General features: G+C 39.2%; 1 protein-coding gene and 1 long non-coding RNA gene across 6 annotated transcripts in view; one reads left to right on the top strand and one right to left on the bottom strand.

The window, feature by feature from the left end:
- Nucleotides 1-24,952, top strand: part of ankrd11 (ankyrin repeat domain 11) — a 120,545-nt gene that overhangs the window by 43,446 nt on the left and 52,147 nt on the right. The gene's annotated exons all lie outside the window — the stretch shown is intronic.
- On the bottom strand, nucleotides 9,603-23,760 carry LOC127516475 (uncharacterized). The gene is made up of 2 exons (XR_007930994.1): nucleotides 22,714-23,760; nucleotides 9,603-15,124 (listed from the first exon to the last, which is right to left on the bottom strand). It is a non-coding gene; the product is annotated as an uncharacterized LOC127516475 (long non-coding RNA).

Raw genomic sequence — 24,952 nt, 5'->3', positions numbered from 1 at the left:
ATTGTAATTCGCTGTACCTTGGCCTTCTTCAATCTTCATTGGCATGTTTGCAGATGGTCCAGAATGCAGCAGCTAGACTGTTAACTAGTGCAAAAAAAAAAAAGTGATCATATCACTCCAATTTTAGCTTCTCTTCACTGGCTTCCTGTCTTTTTCAGAATTCAATTTAAAATTTTGCTGATTGTTTTTAAAGCTCTTAATGGACAAGCACAATCCTATATCTCTGATCTTATTTATTTGAACTCAGCTCCTAGGTCCCTCAGATCTGCCAATAAAGCTCTCTTGCATGTCCCACGGTCACGTCTAAAATCGAAAGGTGACAGAGCCTTTGCAGTTGCTGCTCTACAGTTATGGAATGAGCTGCCACCTGACATTAAGAGTGCTTCCTCTATTTTTCTTTTTAAATCTAGACTCAAGACCTATCTTTATTCCTTAGCCTTTCCTGATTATTGAATTATGGATTAGTAATTGTTTTCTTTGTTATTTTTATTTTATTTCATTTTATATTTTATTGTATTTTGATTGTTTTGTACAGCACTTTGGTCAGTGTAAGCTGAATTTAAATGTGCTCTATAAATAAAATTTACTTAATGTTTTACGTGGATATTAGAACGCGAGTGAAGTCCAAAACCTAGTATACATAATAAATAATAATTTAGCATCCAAATGCATTGTGAATATGGAAACATTTGGATTCGTGTCAAATGAGAGAGTTAGACTACGTGAGCCAAGTGCCGGTTTCTGTTTCAGTTTCATTATGACTTCATTTTGACTTGCTTTCTACTTATATTGTTGTTCTGTTCTGAATGCAGTTAAATTGGAAGGATTTGTTGTGGAGTGAGGGGAACTAAAATAGCTTATAGCTATGTTTATAGTATTTAAAATGTTTGTAAACATTTCACTTTATTTACCAGTATTTTACATTTATTTCTGAATGTAATATTAAAATGTGACATCTGTTTTTTTCCCTCTTAAAAAATGCAATTTTATGTGTAACAAATTTTTTTTTTTTTTAACCATGCAGCTAACATTTTAAAATATCTTGAAAAATTACTATTTTAACCAGGGATGCATGATATATCGGCCACCATATTAGTATCAGCCGATATGTTCGTTTTTAATGTTATCGTTATCGGCCCGATAAGAAAAATTGGCGGACATATTAAAGGCAATAAATAATGCATAATGGTTTTGAGTTGCTTGAAATATGATTGGAATCACTTCAAAATGTAAAATACAGTTAAGTTCAACACGTGCAGCACAAGTCTGTCATATAGGCTACATAAAAGTATAATGAAAACATTATAATTGTGTGCTTGGGACATGGCCTTTAATGGTAAAACTTTTGTTTTTATAATCAGGCTCTCAAATTTTATAAAAAATTGGATTTAGATTTATCGGCCAATATATTGTTTATCGGCTTTCAAATATAAAGAATTATCGGTTATTGTATCGGCCAAAATTTTCAAATTGATGCATCCCTATTTTTAATCGTTTAACTGATAGTATTAATCAGTCCAAATTCTTACTGTTGGGTAATGGTTAACTAGTTAATGAGCATCTCATCCATTTAAATGAATTGATTTATAAACATGAATTCAATTATTTATCTGCTTCATCGATAGTGTTCACAAAAGAACCCCGCAGACATATTTATGTATTACAATGTTTTGATAAAAATATATGTAAATGAAGGTTGTGGATTAGTTAGTTACATTGGTGCATATAAATAATGCATGTTTACATTTTATTCCTGATTTAATTTAGTGAAAAACATTATGCGAAAACATGTTTATTATTTTTGATCTTGATATTTACTTTCATATTTAACATTCTGAATCTACAAGCTAGTTTAAAAAAAAAAATACAATTTAGAGCGAAAACAAAAATATGGAAATATATTGAGTTTCATGAAAAAGGCTGAAAAATATTTTTTCCAAAGGAATCCTAGAGTTTTGTTTCAGAACTTGAGAAGGGGCCGGACATTCTGGGCATCTGTGGGTAATCAGCTGCTCAGAGATGGAAAGAAGTCACAGTTCGACTTTGTGTCCATTCTCTCTGCTGGAGCCGAGCAGGGGCCAGCAGCCAGCCTGCACAACAGACGAGGCGGCAGATGGGGCCTCCTCAGACTTAACCCTTCCCACGCCACACATGCCCCATCTGTCCAGCCTAGCTTAGTCCGCCATCTTACTCAGCCTCCCTGCTTCCTTCTAGCCTGTCCGAAGTTCACGTGAACTGTCGAGGTCTCTGATGGGCGACAGGCCTGCAAAAGGACATATGGCCGCCTCCGAAAGAGGAAGTCCAGAATGCTCCCCTTGTTTGTGTGCTCCCTCCCCGTTTTCCCCACATCCTATGCCATGAAAGCATCAATAGAGGCTTGTTTTGCTCTGTTTTTTTGTGTGCGCAGACATGCCACACCCTGGAATATCGGTTGGCAGGCAGCCATCTCGGTCAGATGACTTAAACTGGCACATCCCTTGTCTGTGTGTAACACTGTTTACATGAGGAGGTTGTGTGGCATTACATGGTATTCCTTTTGGTCTCAAAAGGTTTCTTTTACTACTCTTTTTATTGATATAGTTTTTGTAGTCATTAATGAATTGTAAATGCAGTTGTATGTTTTTCTCGGATGGCGCTACACCAGGGTCATTTTTAATTGTCATTCAATTCTGAGCAAATGTTGCAGATGGGTTGACCTCTCTCTTGGGGACACTTGATAGGGACTCAGGGTAATTGGTCAGCAGAGGGTCTAAACCTCCTCCTAATCAATCACTTAATGAGCAATGAGATTCTTTTGATTTATTTTGTGCTCACTTTTATTGTCAGCTTTTAGTTTAACTGGGTCATCTCCTTTCACTTGTGCTAAGTGGTTCAGTAAGCGCATAGTTTTCTCTTATTGTTGAGATTACTTATCAGTTACTATGAGGAAACGCCATCATCATAGCGGTGGACTCCTTTTGAATTCTGTTATCCGTTCATTGTCAATGACTGTTGGCAATGGGGCCATTTGAGTTCATGCAAATTGGAGTGCAGACAGTAAAGATCATGTGATTTGCCACCAAAAGCCTGGTTTCCACCAAAATTACCCGGAACAATTTGTCCTAGGAACTTTTATCCCAGGAACTTTTTCCCCAGACCTGTTGCTGTCTGCGTTTCCGTTGCAGTCTATAGTACCGTGAAGATTAAGTCGTCGGTCAATCGCCGTATTTTTTAAACTCCATTGTTGATTGAAATAGCAAACAAATCTTACTGCACACACCAAAACAGACTTTTAAAAATGGTGGTTGAAATAAAACGCTGGGTCAACCAATCAGCATTTTCAGAGCCCAAGTCCCACCCCTGAAAGTTCCTACCTCATGAGTAGGTACTTTCTGAGGGGGAAATTTTTACCCGGAACTTGATTTAGACCCTAGTTCCTGCTGTTGGAACACACAGAGTACCACCCCAAAGTCCCTAGTTTCTGGGGAAAGTTCCTGTGGTGGAAATGAGGCATTAAGTTTAAATGCCTACTAGCAACCAACCGTACAACCATTTGGAGAACTCCAACGATAAAACATCTTTTATAATGTAGTGTTAATCTACTTTTATTCAGCTGCATAGCAATGCAATAGATAGAAGAGCACAGAATAGATCAGAGCAAGGGATGTAATGAATGTTTTGACTCAGTAAGTAGCAGTTTTCCCTTCTGCTTGTGGGATGTCCACATCTCTAACTAAGAGAAGCAGAGAGCCTGGAAGAAAAGAAAAAAAAAAAGAGCTAAATTAGATGGGTGTCAAGAAGGAGACTGGTCTCAGCTCTTTTCAAGCTTTCGTCTTTGTGCGCTGCTGGGCTATGAAAGGGAGCTCTGTGTATTATAGGCCCAGCGGCCTGACCTTTGTCCTGAAAGGAGATCCTGGGGTTGGCCAATGTCACATTGCTCACCCCTCCTGCTCTGTTCGCTGCTCTGCTGGGAGTGCACGGCAGCTCTCTCCGTATTGCTTTTGTGCGGCTCTAGTTGTAATTTCACTCAGCCACTCTTTCAGGACGCAAGTGGCCTTTTCCATGACCTCTCGCTGGGTTCTCAATGATAGACAGAGGAGTTTTACACCCTTCCTAAATCCCATTGTATTGTTCACTGGACAGAGGGTGAAACTGCCATGGGTCTTTTCAGCCCCAGATGTGAGAGTAACGGCTGTTGCTTGGCCTCAGATTGCACCCAGGACTGAATGAACAGTTGCCAATAGGGTACAAAATGAACACTCACCAAGCAAATGCAAGTAAAAATCACTTGCCAGTTGACCCGGTAACTTTTCTCTGCCTAGGAAGTACGTATGAGAAAGGTCAATGAAAAGAAAGTATAAGAAAGAAATTTAACCAGTCTTGCTGGTTTTGTGACCAGATGGAGTTCTGACAAACTGAATAACAAATTAAGTTAAAATCAGCAGGGTCACTGACTGGTGAAACTGTTTGCAATAGACTACTATTGAAAGCTTTCCTTTTACATGGTTTACTTTGCAGATTAAATTGTCTGCCATTCTACAGCAGAGTCTAACAGACCCCTGCAGTGTCAGACTCGGAAGGGGTTTACTACCCTTGTCACCAGCTCTTGTTTGACTTGGACTTACTGCCAGAAGCAGTCAGGGAAAAAAAACAACCAAAGAGACCCATTAAGTGGGTTGCTGTTCAATGTTTCTACTACATTATGTGCTGCATTGCGTATATTTGCCCGTCATAATAGGGCATCAGTGGAACACTAAATCAAATTGAGCTCATTTTGAAATGTATTGATTTATAGGTACAACTGGTCAGTTATACTTTACGTAAAATAAAGTTCTTGCTCCCAACCTCTTTCCCCTGAAAGGAATGTGGTGTTCCTGCCATTTCGTCGTGAACTGGGTTCAGAGAGCGTCATATACATCTGTTCCTTTTACTGAGACGGTCTCGCCCATGTCGCTTATAGCCTATTTCTGAACTGAAATAGCATGGCGATCATCGTACTTCTTTCATTACCTCTCTTTCGCTCTCCCTACCTCTCTTTTACTCCAGAAGAGATGTTTTCGTTTCCTGTGTAATTATACTTGCTGTAAGCACTGCATAGCTGTATGCCATGTTTTTTTTAATTTCTTTTCAAAACACTCTTTAAATGTTTACAATAAATGATTAAAGAATGACACCATCTTGTATATATTCAATATGTATTTGTACATTGAATATATACATATCCAATATACAAAAACAAAAGTTAGTAGATAAATGCAAATATTAAATGTTAAGTTTACCTGAAATTTCTGATTGAAACTGACAATTAAAAATTAATACAAAAGAGAATCTGTTTATGTTGGACTACCTTAAGCTGATTAAATTTAGCTAACTTTTTTTTACAGTGTCCCTCTTACACTACTTACTGATAGGAAGAGAATTGTTGAAAAATAAGTGCCCAACCAAAGGGAACACTGATCACCATATTGGTGACTTCAAACAAAACCATTTCAGGGATTCAGCATCATTTTAAGTCAAATGTGATGTTCTCTCAACATTTTTAGTTGTATTGACAATTTAACAACCTTCATGATTACTTTGGTAAATGAGTGAATGCATTTTAAAGAGTAAGATAACTGCAGAAGAGGGGGAAATGAGTGAAAGTACAGATTACTAGATTTTTACAATTAAATTAAACAAATTGTGGGACATTATGTGAAGTCAACTAAAAAGTGTTTGCTGTTATATTTGTAAATCGAATATTATGATTAATTCAAAACTCACAACAACAACTAGGGTGTTGCAGATTGCAAATTGAAAATGATTCTGTTGGTCGATTTTTGTTTTTTCACCAGTTGAGAATACATTTCACTGCTTTGTTTCTCTCTCTGAGCTTTGGCTGACCTCTTACACTGTTGAAGTCCAGACACATCTCTCGGGCCTGTGCCACCTGTGTGGCCGGAGTGACGTGGCTCCATCACCAATGCAATGGCAGGACACTGATCATACCTAATAGTGTTTCTCTCTCTCTCTCTCTCTCTCTCTCTCTCTCTCTCTCTCTCTCTCTCTCTCTCTCTCTCTCTCTCTCTCTCTCTCTCTCTCTCTCTCTCTCTCTCTCTCTGTCCCCAGGGTGGGCGCATTATCTCTCTGACTGTAAGAACTCCATTATTTACTGAGCACTGAGCCTGTCCTAATATAATGTTCCATTAGATTGCATCAGCCAGATTTATTACTGGGTTTTCTCTCTCACCCCACTGAATCTTTCTCTCTCTCCTTCAATTCTGTCTTTTCCTGTCTCTGGCCAGCGGGAATAAGGTCTTTAGTGGGATTTGGAAGGAAGGTGGAGTTTAAAAACGCAAATCCAATGAAATAGCATGTTAGAGCCCATGCGTGAAACCCATGACTAATTTGAGACTTCTGCCATGTCAGCATAAATGTACTATCATCCTGTGTCCCAGGTAGACTAGGATACATGGTCACATAATAAATCACTTCACTTTCTGATGAACACTTCCATAGCACTAAAAACCAATTGAGCCACTGTTCCACAGCTAATCACAGTGAAGCCCTGTTCACACCAAGAATGATATTGGCGTCCAAACCAACAGATGATATCATTAATTAGAAGCATGCAATTCAGTCTGCTGCTTTAAAGGATTAGTTCAAAAATTGATACCCTTTTAACCGTAAATGCTCATCTTGCACTGCTCTGCATTGCGCCACGCATTAAGTAATCACGTTGACGCGGTAGGGCGAAAAACTCCATTTTCTCCTCCAACTTCAAAATCGTCAGACATCATTGTTTTACTTCTTTTGTAAAGGGCATTTGGCTTTACAACCAACGCATGTTTTTTTTTTTTTTTTGCACGTTCACTTTGTAGACACTGGATCGGTCTGGAGGGGTCTTGAATCACCCTGAAGGGGTTTATTTTGTGATAAAGACCTGCTGACTGCACATTTTCCTGCCTATTACGTAGCCACTTAGTAAATGCACAAAATACAGATGAACAAGTACTTTACAAGTGGCCGTGCCAATGGTGACAGTGCCAATGAGTTAATCATAAATATTAAGGCCATTAGGATTGTTAATTGAGGGTGTGCTGTAAAAGTGCTGAGAAAGCAGAGATGCATTACTTGTAACATTTCACCCTCTCTGTCCCTTACTCTTTTATCCATCCATTTTCTCTTATCCTTCATTGTAAATTCTCCTTGTACCTCCTTCCCTAAAGCTGATGTTCCTTTTTCTTTCAGTCTTTCTTCCCCTGTCATCTCACCGCTCTTATGACTATATCAGCTAAAGTGAAATGCCAGTCTAATCTGGGCGCCTCTGCCTTTGCCAGAGCTGCTTGTGCTCTCAGAGCCACAGTGCTGATCAGGCTGAAAGTGCCTGTCGATTGAAAGACATGAGCTTGCATCATGAATATTTCCACCCAGCGGGAAACGCATGCTGCATATTGAGAAAGCCGACCCTGCCCACACCAACACGCAGCCCCTGCCTTTTACTGTCCTCTAAACCGCACTGAGCCTTCAGCACGCATCCATCAGATCATCTTCCATCATCGTGCCATGTCTGATGGGTTAAAAATGCTGCCTGCTCTTCTGGAGTAGCAGCCTGGGGAATTGAGACGGGAGGGTTGAATATTATACAGGCTGGATGTGATGTGAATGGGTGGAAGATCAATAATATTATTAGCATGAAAAGGGCATGATGGAAAGGAGAGGCTGTATGATGTAGAGAGTGAGTAGGGCAGTAGTAAATGGAGTTCAGGGCTCTTTTGGAGGCTTAATAACAAAGTCAAATGCTCTTGTCCAGGTCTGTAAAACACAAACAGCCCAACAGATACCTTTTACCGGTATTACACTCTAAAAAATGCTGGGTTAAAAACAACCCAAGTTGGGTTGAAAATGGACAAACCCAGCAATTAGGTTGTTTTAACACAGCGAATGGGTTGTTTTGACCCATTTTGAATGGGTAGTTTTATTTTTTACTGTTGCTGTGTTTAGTAAATCTGAATGGATCTGTGTACTGTAGTAGGTACGTGGAGTGGTGAAGGCGGTTGGTTTAGGCTTTTTTTTTTTTTTTGGCATTTCCATGTGGTCTTGTTTGGCATTGCAACTTGACTTGTCTAAAATGTAAACAAGCTCTTTGCTGTTGCACTGTACACATACTGTACACTGAATTTTGAAGGGTTTTTTTTCTGTAATTTGTGCTTTATGCATAAATTAATTAATTATATGGACTCCTTATATCATTTGGTATCCTTTTGAAGTGTCCCTTTTTTGGAAAGACACTTTTGTGAGAATCACCCTTCAATCTGATGGTTTACTTGAATGACAAATTGAACATGCTAAACAAGATGTTTTATGCTTAATTTCACGATAAGTCATGGTCTCTCTTTCTCTCTCTCTCTCTCTATATATATATAATATATACACACATATACATACATTTTTTTTTTTTTTTTTTAGGACACAAATTTCACAATTTGATTTCGATTCACAAGCTTATTGATTTATTTTGGATATATATATCAGGTAAAGTACATGGCAAATTCTCAAGGATGTAAAAAAAAATATTTAATCTCAATACTTTCCTTAAGGAAAAATCTCAACTAATGCTGTACACTATACAAAAAGGCAGTTGGTACTACATTACTATAATATTAAATGTTAATCTTAACTGTTTTGTATTAAATTATTATTGTAAAAACTTCCTTGTGTAATTTAAGTAGTTATAAATGACAATTGTTTCTATTTTTTTTATTTATTTATTTTTTTTATAAATATAAACATTTAAATGGTGGCGGTCATAACTTGATGGTTTTATTCAAACATACAGTAAAATAATATAATTAATTTGTATTTCATTGCAAATGTTTAGCAAAATGCTAATTTTTCATTTTGTTTTAGCTGATTAACAAGTTTATGATCAATGAATGGCTTTTCTGAGGTAAATGAAACATTACATGACATTGTTTACAAGCTATTTTATTGACGTCTTTCCACGGATGAAACACTGATTGAGCAATGACATAAGGATTTCTGTATCTTTTAACATGTCTCTGATGTTCATTCACGTTTATTTCATGCCATAACTAGTAGTAAAGGGGAAGAGATGATCAGTTGACATGGTCTTCACGCTTTTGCTTCGCTTGAACTGAGGCGCTACGGTGATCTGTCACGCCACATTAAAGAACGCCAGACAGTATTGACTGTTTGTTTGAATTTCATAATAAATTGGACAGAATTTGAAATCTGAGACTTTGTTTCATATCAGAAGAAAGAGCACAAAGCTTATTGCGACTTATTGGATTGGAGGTGCTAGAATGTTCTGTTCATTCATCAGCTGCAAACAGGATAAACTAAAAGATCGATTCTTGGGATTAAAAGAATCAATATTGGTTCATAAAAATGAGAATCAATTAAAATTGAGATAGATAGATAATATTTTTATTTTTTTTTTTACCCAGCCCTAGTATATATATGAAAATAAATCTATTCATACTCATATCTATGTTAAAATGTTAGTCAGATTCTGTGTTTATGTAGCAAAATATGATATTCTGCTTTAAGCTTCACATCCAGTCTGCTATGAAACGACTCTCTTGTTTACTGTCAAACACTTGAAATCATCCTAGTAGCTGTTTTGAAATTATGAAGGTTTTTTTTTTTTTTAATATCCTCATGCGACGGGGCTGGACACTTGCAGTTGCCTTGACAACAGCCTGTTGGACTGCACAATTTGCATGGGGGGCAGAGAAGTGAGCATCAGCACACTACGTGATTGGAATGAGATGAACCCGATCTACTGTTCACCTGCCCCCACTGAAACAAACACACCTAATATAGCGACCTAACACTTCTGAGCTTCTCCATGACTAAATGGAAATACAGCAGGAATAGTATGGAATTGCACAAGTGTTGGTTAGAATCCGTTTGATTTCAGGGGGGATGTGCAGGCTGTTTGGTTCTAGCAGCACAGCATGTGTCTGTAACAATTTGAAGAATAGTGAGTGATAGGACTCCATTCTTTGTCTCTAGCACAATTTATTAATGCTCTTTCATAATTTATTATAATTACATTTTTAGTTTGAGTGGCATCTTTTTTGTCACTGTGAATGTTTTTGGCAATACATGTCATGCAATAAAGCACCTTAAAACTGAAACCAAAAAAATTTCAAAAACGTTCCTATTCTTCTTAGTTTTCTGGAGTAGTTCTTGGGGGAACTCAGGGGATTGATGCATTTGAGTAGACACTGCATCCTTTCATATAGCCCATCTCTATTGGCCTTTCACTGACACCACTGATCAGTGTGCTTGAAGGCTGAAGTGGCCTCTTGTACGAGCTCCTGTCTTTCTTGCTGCTGTACATTGGAGCGCTGTGGTCAGGGGAAATAAAAAGCCACGTCTGTCTGCTCCATATTACATTTCCAGCTCCACAGACACATCCAGTTGAGATTTTCCAGTGCTGTGACCTTTAGTGAGACCACCTCCTCTTTTTCTGTCTTTGCCAAAGCCCATGGCAAAGGCACAGCACTTCAGACCCTGTGGATTGCCACGTCATGGCAGCCCAGAGAACTACTGGACAGAGTTGGTTTTGTGTGTTCTACACGAAATATACACAATGATCAACCCGTTTTAAAATGCCAGTATATAGTAGGTGTGAACAGCAATTGTCAACCTGTGAAAATTCTGTATGAACCCAAAAACTACAGCTCTGTCTGTAGCCCAAACAATGTTACATTTATAAAATGGACCAGTCCACCCTTCCCCATCACACTTTCCTCTGGCATGGCTTTTGGACTTTCCATCACCAACTGCTGAGTGTATGCCCAGTTGCATTTGGCCAGTACTCTAGACTGATAGGACACAACACGGAATGCTGCCGACTGGAGATTTCGTGACCAAGGCTTGCGTCTGCAACTGTAGTTTTCCAGGAGGTTGAAGAACAACCATTTCTAAACCTTCCACCAGATGTTTTGCTTAGACCTGCAGAGCCTTGTTCTGTCTGGCTGAGAGAGTGAGGAATGGCTGTAAAAAGCATGTCTGTGCGCAGTTGCTGAGCGTGGCAATTTCGGCCCAACTGTCTCTGGCACCGCCTCCTCCGCACCACCACACTTTGACTTTAGCAGCAAGGTGATTGTGTGAATAAATTGCTGCACGAGCCAGGATGTTATTCTGTGCCAAGAGGATTTTCAAATGCCAGTTGTATTTTTGTGCTTCCCACTCCCCTTCTCTTTTTGGTACTCTTCTGCTCTACCCCTCCTCTTCTTGTTCCTTGGTTGGGCAGGCTAAGCCTTGCAATGCCGAGCCGTCATCCGTGCAGACTGATGAAATTGCGTGAGAGCACAGAAGGGAGATTGGGAGCATTGCAGAGGCTAGCCAGTTTATGGAGGTTGCCTTTTATTTATGGTGCCATAGCTCATGCCATCTCAATCACCTCCCCTCTATCTTCCTGTGCGCTTACCCCCCACCCCCCCTTCTCTTTTCAACTCACCCAATCTTTTCCCCTCCCCTTCATCTCTCGGCGAGGGATGAGCCATCTGAGGGAAAGAGAACAGTAAGGAGAGGGAGGAGGGAGTCAGGCCTAGAGTTGTGAGGCTCAACGGGGGGTGAGCAGCTAAATATAGAGCAGCTTTGGAGGAGTGATGTCATGGTCTGGCAGAGAGGTGGAGAGCTGCTTGAATCTCCAGGACAGAATTTCGAGTGTGTGGACGCAGGAAGCGGCAAAACCACAGAGGTTAAAAGATGTCTAGTCAGCCCAAATTAATACAGATGCTATGAAAAAATAGACAGAAGTTGGAAGACAGTCCTTTGAGTAGAATGTGTAAATCTGGGGGTTGTGATGGCCATAAGTCACAAAAGAATTTCAATGCAAATTTTCTCACATCCAAGAGCCTCGCTGAATTAGAGCATCGATAATATATGCCCAACATGAATCAACACCTGGTATCTAGGATTGTGGCCTTGCATGTTGGGACAAGCTGAGAATCTAGGTGTGTTTTGGTCTGGATTTTACATAATTCTACCCTGTGCTGTATGCTGTAATATCAGGCACATTGCATATTTAAGAGGATGTCACTGTCTTTTCTGAACAATGTGTGAGGGCTAAGTAGAGCTGGCAAAAATGTTGTTGACTCCAGACTGATGCAATAACAGGCCCAACGGCTTCCTTAAGGTCAAGGACGGGAGCACACAGGTGCTGTAATCCAGTGCTGGGTCTAAAGCTCACTACGCTCACACCTATACATCCTTTGGATTACTTTGACCTGACAGCTCTTGCTTAGACAGATTACTAGGCATGCACAGAATCTGAAAGTTTGAACACCTGTCATTCACAAAGTTCAACACTTCCCTTGCTTCGTGTCTTCATCACTGAACATTTTAGCTACTCTTGTAGTCCTCTCAACTCAGTTTTGTGGTTCTAGCGGAAGGGGGTGGCCCATGGTAAGTTGGATATTTGAGCCCTAGTGTACGAGTCATATGGACTTCTTTTATGGTAGAGCCCTTTTCTTTATTCAGTGATCTGCTCAGATATTTGAGCTTGCAATGTTGTTTGGTTTGCAGGTTTTATGAGTGTGTGCACAGTGCCTTGGCACCTACGTGGAAGGAAACAGCAGGTAGGCGCCAAGGTAGTGGGTGGTTGCAGGTGTTGGGCAATGCTGAGGGGATTGTAGCCGAGAGCAAAGGACAGGGAGTGTCAGAGACATGGAGAGCAGCTGTTGCTGGAGCAGGTGTGAGGTCTGTCCTGCCCTATCTGGTTCAGCTTTCACGCGCCCATGAGCAATCGTTGGAGAGTTTTCCCTTACGACTCCTCCATCCTCTACTTTAAGGCCACACAGTCCTTTTGTGAGTTTAGTGCTGTGTATTTGGCATTCCTGAAGATATGTTTAAGAGAGACCAGGCTGGGAGTTGAGCTCTGGACGGTTAAATCCAGCATTTAAAAAAAAAAAAAAGTTGATACAATTTCCCCAACCGCAAGCTTATTTAAAACTTTGGCAAGTGTTTGGCATCTAGAAACTTTTTTTCTTAGTGTTTTTGTTTGTGAGGGAGTGACAGCAAGTGTGCATGTTTGGAAGAAGGAAATGAGCAAGGGTAAATGGTAACATTTGGTTTTTGAACAAAAGTGGACATTGCAGTGAATGTGGGGAGTGATTGCATTGAAGCTTTGCTAATAGGAGATTTTTATTAATGTGTGTCATCAGTGCACACTATTTCAAAGAAAAAAACGTCTCAAACTTGCAGTCAGGTCTGGTTGCATTCTGGTGTGCAATGCCCACTTTTCACAATCTAATGCAATCCTGATTAATAAAATGAAGTCCCACCCATTTTCCTGTTTCACTAAAATAGTTTGACATTGGTGTTTCATGTTTATTTTAAAGATATGTTGATTGTGACTTTTTATAACAGTATTAAATCTGTTCATAGGTTAGTAGATTAGATATGGTGGTATTTGTTGTATTTGTTATCCCTGTTTAAGTGTTCAATATATTTTCAAAGGCTGTGTTGATTGAGTGAGAGTTGGGGGTGTGAAGTTGTGTTGTTTTATGACACATGATGACACTCTAGAACACATTGCCCCTCATCTCCTTTCAGTCCTCTGATGTCTCAACTGCATCACACTCTCGCAGCCTCTTTCCTGTTCCAATAGAGTGGTGGAACTATGACATGACTTTGTAGGCCAATCGGCAGTTAGCTCCTCGCTGGTTCCCTCGACAAAAACCCAATAGGATTTTCCCATAGGCTTTTGATTATCGCAAAAAATAAGGTCTGTGATTTAACAAAGTTACACATTTTGTCCATCAAGATAATTTTCACAGATGAACACAACTTTTATGACTTTTGAAGCCTAAATGAAGCAAAAAAGCTAAAGGTATGCTATAAACAAGCTACACCAAGGTCCCACGATTTCAGCGTCACCATCACTAAGCCTCCAACTCTTTTATTTTTTATCTAAAATCATATTCCCGTAAAGTTTAAATTAGAATTGATTGTAAGAGCGCAATAATAAGCATAACAAGGCTGCAAAACAGTCCTTTTCAAGACACATAACAGCGTCACGGGTAGGGTAATACTGATGTATTTTATCTCGTGGAATAAAACATGAAAGTACCTTGAGCTTGTTAAACACCGACCTTATTTCAGCCATTTAACCAAAAACCCATTCAAAAAAAACCATTGACTTCGGTACGATGGAACGGGATGTGCTAAAATGCTAACTCGCTTCCGGGTTTTGGCCTGCAAAAATGCATCATAGTTCCAACACTCTATTCGGCACCAGAACACACTTCCATATGATTTTGGCACATATGTTTGATTGGTTTAATTCTCAGAATTCAACAGACCGTTAATGCTCATGGTGTAAACAGCCTTAGTCATCCTGTTGTCTTTAAGGTTGCGATGAAACCAAAGTAGCGCTAGATGTTTTCTTCCGTATTGTGACATGTATCAGAGTTTAATGGATTGTCCGAAATGGGGAAAAAAAAAATGTAGGGTGGGGACTTGGTTCTGTGCATCGGTTGTTGATTGGATTTTGAGATGTAGGCATTGGACTCAAAAGTGGAGGTAGATGGATGTGAGCTTGAAGGGGTGGGTTTAAGTAGACTAAAAGATTGAAGACGTTCTGCATATGTCACCAGAGATAAGTTTGTATTTTTCTCCAGTTATGACATTTTGATTAGACATTGAGGTCAAAACAATTTTTTTTTTAAATTTAAAAAATGCATGGATGAATTGGTCACGACAAGATCTTTAACATGCGTTTAGAAAATAGAGAGGGTGAATTTTCACCTCATGCTGACTCAGGATGTTGGCTTCAGAGGGGAGAAAAAATCCTATTATCTGACTGTTTTGGACCAGAGAAGAATCTCCATGGTAATTGACGTCATTCTTCACCAGCTAATTGTCCTTTGGCCTTCCTGTACCTCAGGAAGTAGATGGCCAGCTGCTAAACAAATAAAAAATTCTGCTTTAGTCCATTCCCCTTATTCAATTTAAAGCTTTAACTGTGAGAAGAAATGCATGTAAATAGTAGATCAAGGTTCCCTGAAATGAACCTGCACCAGATCTGCTGTTACGTCCCTCACATGTTCCCCTGCAGTGTAGCGTGAGTAGGTTGCCTAGCAACATGTCTGAATGTCCGCAGGTTTAGAGATCTTCAAATTGTCTGAAAATGAAGGATGAATGTGAGTGAGCGTGCACTACAGAATAGATACATGCACAGTATATCAGGGATCATGTCCGTAATAACACTGTAATTTGGCTGAAATTGGAAGTAGGTAATCAGGGCCTGTTTTGCCAGTTTTATTTTGTCAAAAAAGCACCTTTTTGTGTTGTAATATTTTGATGTCTTGATTTTATTTAGTGCAAATCAGATTCAAATGCATTTTTTAAAAAAATGGCAAAACATATAAACCTGGGATAGTCCCATATCTTTTGATGTCAGAGGTTGGAGTCCATACGAACTCTACTGTATTTTTGTGCAAATTCCTCTATCAACTGGCAATATGGCTAAAACTAATACAGTTTTTGGCCCAGTATTTGTTCTGAGCCCTTTCCCCAGGAATCGCATTACTTTCCTCGCTTTCCTCGCATTTTCTCTATCTCACCTATACTGATGCTCATCCTGTTGGTTTTCCCTTGTTTTTCCAATGAAAATGATTGTATTGAAGGGGTAGGGTTAGGTTTAGGGTTGGGCATGAGTTTTGTAGCTGTTACCATACAGTAGTATGGTAAAACAATCTGTATTTGGTTATACAATTTATTATGTCTCGCTATAGCCATTATTGCATGTTGAAAGTTTACCTGACAAACACTTTATGCATAAAACAAAATAAATGAACTTAAAGATCGTTGCATGACATCCTCTCAGATATTTGCAGGAGGCTTAACTTGGCATAATATTAATAAACTTCAGGTAGGATTTTGTTTATATTTGTACGATAAACAATTCTCATACTGCATTGGGTCACTACCTGATGTGAAATCATTTGAGAACCACTGGTTTATAGTGTTTACTGCTCAGTGACACCAATCTGAAATTATTTTTCTCTGTCAACATAAGGGAATAACCTTTCACTGAAATCTAGTAATTAACAGCACAGAAGAGAGACGGAGGCCACTCCCCTGCTCTGGATCTGGGCACAGCTGTAGAGGTAGAAACTGGCCTGGCCATGGAGACCAAACAGGAGAGGGTGAAAGAGAAATGGCTAAAAAGAGAGAAAGAAGCAGCAGCGGCGGTGACGGTAGCAGGAATGAAAAGCCTTTGTGTGCTTAATAACAGCGCTGGCACTCAGCCAAGGACTCGGGGAGTGTGGGATTAGCCTGAACAATCAGGACTGCAGGATCAAAACAAGGAGGCAGGAATGACGAGGTCACTGAGCTACCATCTGCGCTGCCGCAGTGAGGGGGAGGGGAAGCGGCAGGCTGGCGGGGGGAGGGAGAGAGAGAGGAGGAGAGAGAGGGAGGACTGGTGGCACAGGCTCTACAGGCAGCAGCAGTGACGGTACTGACACTCACAATACTTTAAAATCCTAAGGCCGTGTGTCCACCAAAACGAAAACGCCAGGCGCTCTGCTGAAAACGCCTGTGAGCGCTTGAGAGCATTTCGACAGCACAGCGTTTTTTTTTTTTTTTTTTCAGTTGAAGCACTTTGCTTGCTACGATACAGAATATTTGAGTTGTTACTAGTATCTAATTTCACAGAGTTTTGTTTCTTTATAAAAATGTAGATACAATGTAAAGTATTTGTTCTGGTTCGTTTTAAATTATTTTGTTCCGTTATGCTTGTTGTCATCTGTAGCAGAATGTGGCAGTTGGTCTGTGTTGTATTTGTCCCGCCCCTCCTCATTTGTGATTGGACAGCTGGATACAAAGTGACAGTGATGAGCGCTGCGTTTTACCCAAAGTTAAACTTTCTTGAACTCAAGACAACCAGTAAAAAAACGCCGAGCAATCAGCGCTTCAGCATGAAATAGACGCTCAGCACCTTGTTACGCTACTGCCGCTTAAAATGTGGCGTTCCCATTGAAAACAATTGGGGAAAATGCGCTAGAAGCGGAAGTGGACATACAGTTTAAGGCACACAACATATTTCATAGTATTCTATTCAGTGATAAAGGCTATGTTGATTATCATTGAAGTATAAATATACTTTATTATCATGGAAATACCCGAGAAGGCTTGAAGAACTCAGATAAACCAAATATTGTCTTAGTCATGTTTATTAGTCATGTTTAATCAAAGCGTTTTAATCTTCTGTTTATTCAGCTACAGCGATAGTATGATGTCCATAGGGATATCCTGGAACGATGTGCATTAACTCACTTCTGGGAGCATATTTGGAGTTTCTGTGCAAGAGCGCCCTCTTTCAGATGGAGCAGCATTTACTATTTATCAAAGAGCCATGCTTCACTGACAAGATGCGCATAAAAAAATTGCAGCTTTTGCCAAATCACGTGCAGTTTATAATTCAAGATTTCAAGAGATTCACCTTGCTAATGCCTTCATCAGGAGTTAAAAGATGTACTTTTGGTAGATAACTAATAATTGATTATTCGGTGGAACAGTCAAAACTCCTGGTTTTGATACTCAGTCTAAAGCAAGGAGGCTGCTGTGAGAAATGTAGTGTTTCTAGTCTCACTTTCGTATTTTCTTGCCTGTTGAGAAAACGTACAGATTTGAGGTCCATGTAAAGGTCACGGTTTAATACTTAAAGTATGAATGTACTTGCTTACCATATGTGTGAGAAATACGCTAGGCCTTACAAACGAGCATCTTGTGAGTACACACTCATCTGTGCAACGCTGCAGTTGCCTTTGTGTGTGTTTGCTATAGAGAGGCTCTTTTATCACATAGCTGAAAAGCTCATAGAAATCAGTGGCCTTCAACGCTGACGTGCACAGAAGACATCCCACTCCTTTCCTATCGTTCGGTCACATTTCTTTCAATTTCTTGCTCTGCACACTTCTTTGTTATAAATTTAAAATGTGTCTGTGCATTTCTCTCTCCTTAAATGAACTTCCTGTCTTTTCTGCACATATGAGCCTGGCATTTTTGTTTCTCTGCACAGTCTAATGTTTTGTAACAATTCGTTGGACAAAGTATGTATTTTAGTAAATACTCAGATGCAGTCGAATAAATAGGCTTGATGTTTGTTTCCATGTGCTGCGATTGCTTAAAGTTGTGAAATCATGCCCCTGCATGTAGGTAAATATTACCCACTGCAGACAGACCTCTTCATCTTTCTCACCACCATGTTGGCTTTTATTTATCTGCAGTGCAACACTATATTGTTTGGAAGGATAATTTTTTTTTTTTGGTAGCACACCTGCATCTTTATTGTGCGTGTTGTTCTTGCTTTGCTGCACTGTTTCATTAGTGAAATATGTACTGGCACAGAGATCCAAAATGGTCCACTCTGTTTATGATGTTCTTTAAGGTAATGCACATACTTGTAGTTACAAACCCCTGAAGCAAGTATAATGCTAAGGCACATAATCAGCGCCGTTTGGGCTTCGTACTTTACCCAGTAATACAGCTTTTCTAAGTCATCCAAATTAAAGTTGCAATGAAGTAACGACCAGTTTTGTGATACGAATTGTGTAATGGATTATTGTAAAACAAAAACTATAGGATGTGGATTTTTTTCTATTCAGCGGCTGTTGATTGGATTTTGCGATGTCGACGTTGCACTTAAGAATGAATGCAAGCTTGCAGTTGATTGTGGAGGGCCGGTGTTAAACAAACAAAATGTTTGGAGAAGTCCTGCATACGTCACCAGAGATAAGTCTGTCGTTTTCACTGGAAGATTAAGTTATGACATTTTGGTAAACATGAAATATATGGATGAATCATTCAAAATAAGATCTTACTGTTGTCAAAAGTACCGACTTCGGTACCAAATTGGTACTGAAAATTAAAAAATGTGATGCTCTGAGCGCTGTTGAGCGGATTTGAGCGGATTTGTAAACACCTCTGATTGGCCATTGTGTTCACGCGCTCATCAGATATGTCTTTGATTTGGCTACAATGATCAACGCTTCAAAAACATGTTGTAAAATGATGCTTTTCACTGAGCGCTTACACAGATACACACTGGAGCATTTGAAAGCAGGCGTCTATCAGCAGACCGGTCCTGCTTTCAAACGCTCCCATGCGTTGATCATTGTAGCCAATCACAGACACATCTGTTGAGCGTGTGAACACAATAGCCAATCAGAGGTGTTTACGAATCCGCTCAAAGTGTCACATTTTTAAAATTTCAGTACCGACTTGGTACTGAAGACTGTACTTTTGCCCTAGACTCGCACTGAAGCGACCATATTCATATCTAGGGACCAGAATGTCATTGCATTGTGCTGGCTCCTTTTGCATGGGGAAGCGAAGCACCCCTTCAATCCCTTTTCTGAAAATGTTGTTTCTGGTTGTTGTTGTCTGGCTTTGGAAAATGCAGTCAGCTACAAACTGTTTGCAAACCATTTTTGAATGTTGCAGTTATAGATCCGTGTTATTCAAATTTTGTTTTCCACGTTGTGATCAGGATCCATGTGGACATTTTTCATTGGGCCTATTTGATCCCCAGTCTTAATTAAAAATGCATCCCAGTGGATGTGTGCTGCAGATGGGGCGACTGAGTGGAGGCGGGAGGTTGCTGGGTGATGTAATGTGTAACGCTATATGCTTTACTTTATATGGACGTTCTGTGCATTAGGGCTCTATAGCCCTGCCTGCTGTATTTGTCATCAATAATGCACAACGTCTCTGTAACACAAACACACACACACACACATAAGCACCGTTCTATCTGTTCATTCACTGTGGGCCGCTTCAGCAATCATCCATACTATATATTGAATTTCATATCCAGAATGGCCCACTGCTCCCTGCTGGAATCAGCCCGATACGAATCATGTTGAATGGAGTCTCGTCTTGTAGGTTGAATGAGGACTCGGGTGGTCATATAGTAAGAGCTCCTTATGAAGTGGGGGCAGTGCTGATTGAGCGTAATGAGTCTTGTCGAGTCCCTCCGGGAGGTAGCCTTGCAGACAGAGATGAAGTAGATGGCCTGCTCTGGTCTGCTGTTGTTTGCTTTAAGAGCAGCTCTGATTGAAAGCAGACATCCTGAGTCTGCCGCCTGCATTGCCATAACACTGCTAACCACAAGCACAGAAAACAGCAGCCAGAATTACCCTCACCTCTGATGCTGACACTCTCTGATAAGGATGATGTTGTACAGGTTGTAGATTGATGCTTTAGTGGACTCGTGCTTTGACCATTGGTGATTTGGTTTTAGTGCAATTAGCGTGGATTGTTACAAAGTAGGGATGCGTGATATATCGGCCACCATATCGTTATCGGACAATATGATAATACATGAAATATGATAGATAATGTCATATTACATAACATTATAATGAGAACACTTTTGAATTAACTTTTGAATCAATTTAAATATCGGTGCATCCCTATTACAAAGTTTTTGGTAACACTTTAAATATGGGGAGCAATTCTCACTTTTAACTAGTAGCTTATTAGCTTGCATATTGGCTGTTTATTAGTACTTATAAAGCACATATTAATGCCTTATTCTGCATGACCTTATTCTAAATCCTACCCCATACCTAAACTTAAACAGCTAAAAACAGCTAAACAGCTACTATCTACCTTACTATCTATTAATAAACAGTAAATTAAGAGTTTATTTAGGCAAAAGTCATAGTTAATAGTGAAAGTATTCCCCATACCAAAGTGTTACCAAGTTTTCAAATGATCTATGGGATGAATCAAATAGGTTTTTTTTTTTTTAATGAAAATGTTATAAACCGCACAGAAAGCACCTGCCAACCATTCTCAGTGGTTTTATTTAGGCCAGAAATGCCCAAACTAGGGCCATGCCTTATCACAAAATGTAAATTTTAATATAATATAGTTGGATATAATGCAGCATTTACTTTTGGCCCATGGCCCTCAATCAAGATTTTTGCCCTTTGTAGTCAAATGTGTGGGCTCCATTGATTTAGGTGTGTTGAGTTGTTTTCAGTGCATTACTGTGTGGTTGTTACATGGTTGCTTTCTGGTCCAAATTAAAAGTACACCCAAGATTTACATATTGAACACCAGTTCATTCACTGACAAGTAGTAGCACACCTCTAAACAACCTGCACAATTTATTATTAATATCTGTGTCACAAACAGAAGGGGATGAGAGTTTACTACATTTAGTACTTTGGATTTTGACATATATATTTAGGAAAATTGTATGTGGATGTGTATCCAGTTTTTTTACATTTTAGATTACCTTTTATCATTATCTTTTATCATCATCTAACACTAAGTGACAGTTAATCTTTCCAAACACTATTTTAAGATCAAAATCTCAAGCAAATCTCAAAATAAATTTATTTTTCATAGTTTAGAGTTGGGGTGTGACGAGACGGTTAGCTCATGAGATGAGACACGAGATTGAGACAGGATTTTTACGAAATCCTCAATGACGAAATACATGACTAGAAATAGTCTGCAGGTGCATTTGAAATGTTTTAACTAATCATCTTGTAATGAATGTCATTTCAGTTCAATTTTTGGAGTATGAATTATCATATGCAGTAAAAGACAACAATACTCAAGCACTGTAAAAGGTTTTGCCACAAACTCAACTGACTGGCTTCTCTCCTGTATGATTTCTCTTCAGACCTTAGAACTGTACATGATTTATAAGCTTCTACAACTTTTGACCTCCTAACTGAACTCCTTTCCACAAATTGATCATAGAAATAAAAACGCTTTATGCGTTTTCTTTTAGTCTTATTAAGTGCAAACAATACTGTGAAAAAAGCATCAAAAGTAATCAAAGTACTCTCTCAATATTCAAAGCGCAAAAAGAGACCAAATTTTTCTTCAAGCATGATACAGAGCTAAGAGATGGTTACAACTACACAGCTCAGCCTAAGATAGCTTTCATATTGGGAGATATTTGCATGCTTCAGGGAGCCGCTTTCAAAATGCAGGGTATTGGAATAGCGTTTGAATTCGCGTTTGCTGTTGTGCAACGAATCCTCCGCCATGGTCTTGTCAGTCATCTCGTCACGTGATCTGTAAACTATGATTACTGCTGCACTACGTATGACTCTGTTGCTCGTGTTGGATGAGCTGGATGGGATTGAAGTAACCATTATCCAACTGAATTAAATGGTTTTTACTTCTATAAAAAGCAAAACGACAGTGGAGGCGTAATGTAAACGGCTACGTTACGGTGGCATATTCTATCCTAATTTCACTTGCAGACTCCGTCTTGAAAATATCGTGAGACTGCTTTTCATCTTGACAAGAAATCTCGTCTCGGCACAAGGTCTCAGTGTAGAGCTTTCATAATGTTATGATGTTGTTTTTAGTTTTTTTTTTTTTTTGTTTTGTTTTTTTTTTTTAAATTGGACATTATAAAATGTATCTAACATGAAAGCACTTGTTGGTATTGGACCAAATTTTAATATCTGTACATGTCTAGTTTTGAGGTTTGTTAAAATATCACTATATATATTTTTGTGGTTTGTAACAATAGTTTTACAGAGTAGAAATCTATCTTCCTTGTTTAAAGGAAATTGCCCCTAATTTTAGTAGACATCAGGCAGAAACAAGGGTATGAAGATGAACATAAAACAATCACATCTTAAAAAAAAAACAAAAAAACAAAAAAAACAATCCGGACAGAACGGAGACTGATGTGAATAGAGCTAATTACTCTGGTCTATAGCAAACCTGAGGCCGAGCAGGGTGTAAGGAGGTTTGTCTGAAGTCAGCCCATCGACGCTGCGCTGTGGTGAGTTGTTGCTCATGCTGGGTTTGTTTAGTGCTCACCTCTTGCCTGATCAATGTTCTGCTTTTCTGTTTTCCATTCTTTCTGCTCCCACAAAAACAAGCGTTAACAATTAAGAACACTTAGCTTGCTCTAGCCTGCTCTTTCCTTTTCACATTGTGCCTTTTGGTCTCACTAACACTCCTCAGGCTCTGTGATTGGAGAACTTCTGGCTGCACTGACAGTAAACCCTTGTGTCATTGGCTGAGGGTCTGTGGCACAGCGAGATATTTTAAGACTTGTTTTTGTATCATCATTTTAATGTAATTGAAAGTGATTTTGAAACGAAACTGTCTCTTACTCTTTGGTTTCTGCCTGAAATTGCATTTTCTGTTCTCCCTCTGTAAGCCTCTGCTCTCGTCTTATATGTAGTTTGTGAAAACAGCTTCATTGTATTGGAAAGGAAAAAGGGTGGGGGTGATTAGGAAACCAGATCCAGGCCTTTGCTTCAAAGGGAGCTGAAGACCTCTGCAGAGCCTATTGATTAAAGATGGAATGTAGTTGCCCTCGCGCTGCATGAGAAACACTTCAGTACAGCCAGCCTTGAAGGTACATTAGACGGCAAGCTAGCCTCACACTAATGAACACAAGGGCTGTGATCTGAACGGTACTTCTGCATTCAGATTCCAAATAATTGTTTTAAGCATTTTAAACTGGTACTGTTGTTTGAATAGCATCCATGTTGTAAATAAAGAATTTTATACAAATCTTCTACATTTAAATGCACCATAATTGATATGCAGACTGATAGCTAACTGTTATACTTAGTCCCCCTGTAATCAATAATTTTATCCCTTAAAACTCATCTTTGATCACCGAAATGACTTGTGAAAAAAAATTTCTTCATGCCTTAAAATAGCTTGAATGTAACTCTACACCCTTGCTTCATTTAGTATACGCGGAGCAATGAATATGCGAATTAGCCCCGCCTCCACTTACTCACACCAGCTTAGAGATCCACTCGGTCAACTTACTGATGTAAACGCTGTACAATATTTTTTCCGGTGTCAGGCACATAACTAATTAATGATTAGCCCTTTCCTTGACTATGTTATCAAACAGCTAATAATTTGTTGCTAATGTTACACAAACCATGTTTTCGTTCGCCATCTCTGAGTCACACAGCTGCCTTCTAACAATCAATATCCTTAGAAACGCTTTGACGATAGTTCATCATAACATCGTAATATACATCAAACACCCACTATATTGTTAAATCTACCCGATTTTTCATATCAAAAGAAAAATATACCGGGATAACCTGGCTTCTTTTGAGACTCCCTTGTGCAGTCAGTTAATGAAATGCTAAAACTCGCGGGCACGTTGACGTGATGAGGTAGTTTGTGACATCACAGACACCAGAGATTTCAAACTGTGTTTTTCAGACTGCCTTTAGATCACTGCAGCTTTAAAGAGGAAAATACTCAGCAATGGTGTTGACTTATGAATTTGCACATGGTTTGTCTTAAAGCATATTAAAAACACCAGACATGTAAGCAATATTAGTCAAAACTTGATTTTCATCACAGAAACTTTAAAATATGCTTTTTAAAGACCCAACAAATTAGGGCATTATCTGTAAATACAATATTAAAGAATCTCTTATGTTTATTATGTTAAGTATCTTTTCAAAGAATCTCTTATGAGAGTAATAAATATCTGAATATCAAATCCAAAAATCCAATCTTGTGTTAAAAAAAAGAGCTTCTTCTGGTATACCGTATCTCATGCAGTGTGTTTGGATTGTATGCTGCACATTTTGGCTTATGCAGTAGGTCATCCGGGTATTCCATGCATAATGCGCACATAGGTCTACTGCAAAAACAGTACGAGTCGTATGCTGCCTTGCTATTCCATGCTCACTGTTTGTGGATACGAGTTTACCAGTTGGAGATTTCTGTGAAGTTTGTGTGAGGTGAAGAGTGGTGAAGCAGTGATGGGGAAGAGATGAGAGCATTCAGTATTCAAGCAGCAGATATTTATTCTCTGATTTGATTTGCTGTGCTGGAGGGAGTGAGTAGAGGACCCCATCATTTAAGAAGAGTCTGTAATGGCCACCTCTGCAAATACTTCCTTTGCCTCACAGATTGCAATGTTGTTTACTAGTTTTCTCTCTCTCTCTTCTCTCTTCTCTCTCTCTCT

Source organism: Ctenopharyngodon idella, chromosome 7, assembly GCF_019924925.1.
Source record: "Ctenopharyngodon idella isolate HZGC_01 chromosome 7, HZGC01, whole genome shotgun sequence".
NCBI lineage: Eukaryota > Metazoa > Chordata > Actinopteri > Cypriniformes > Xenocyprididae > Ctenopharyngodon > Ctenopharyngodon idella.
This window is presented reverse-complemented; position numbering and strand designations above follow the sequence as displayed.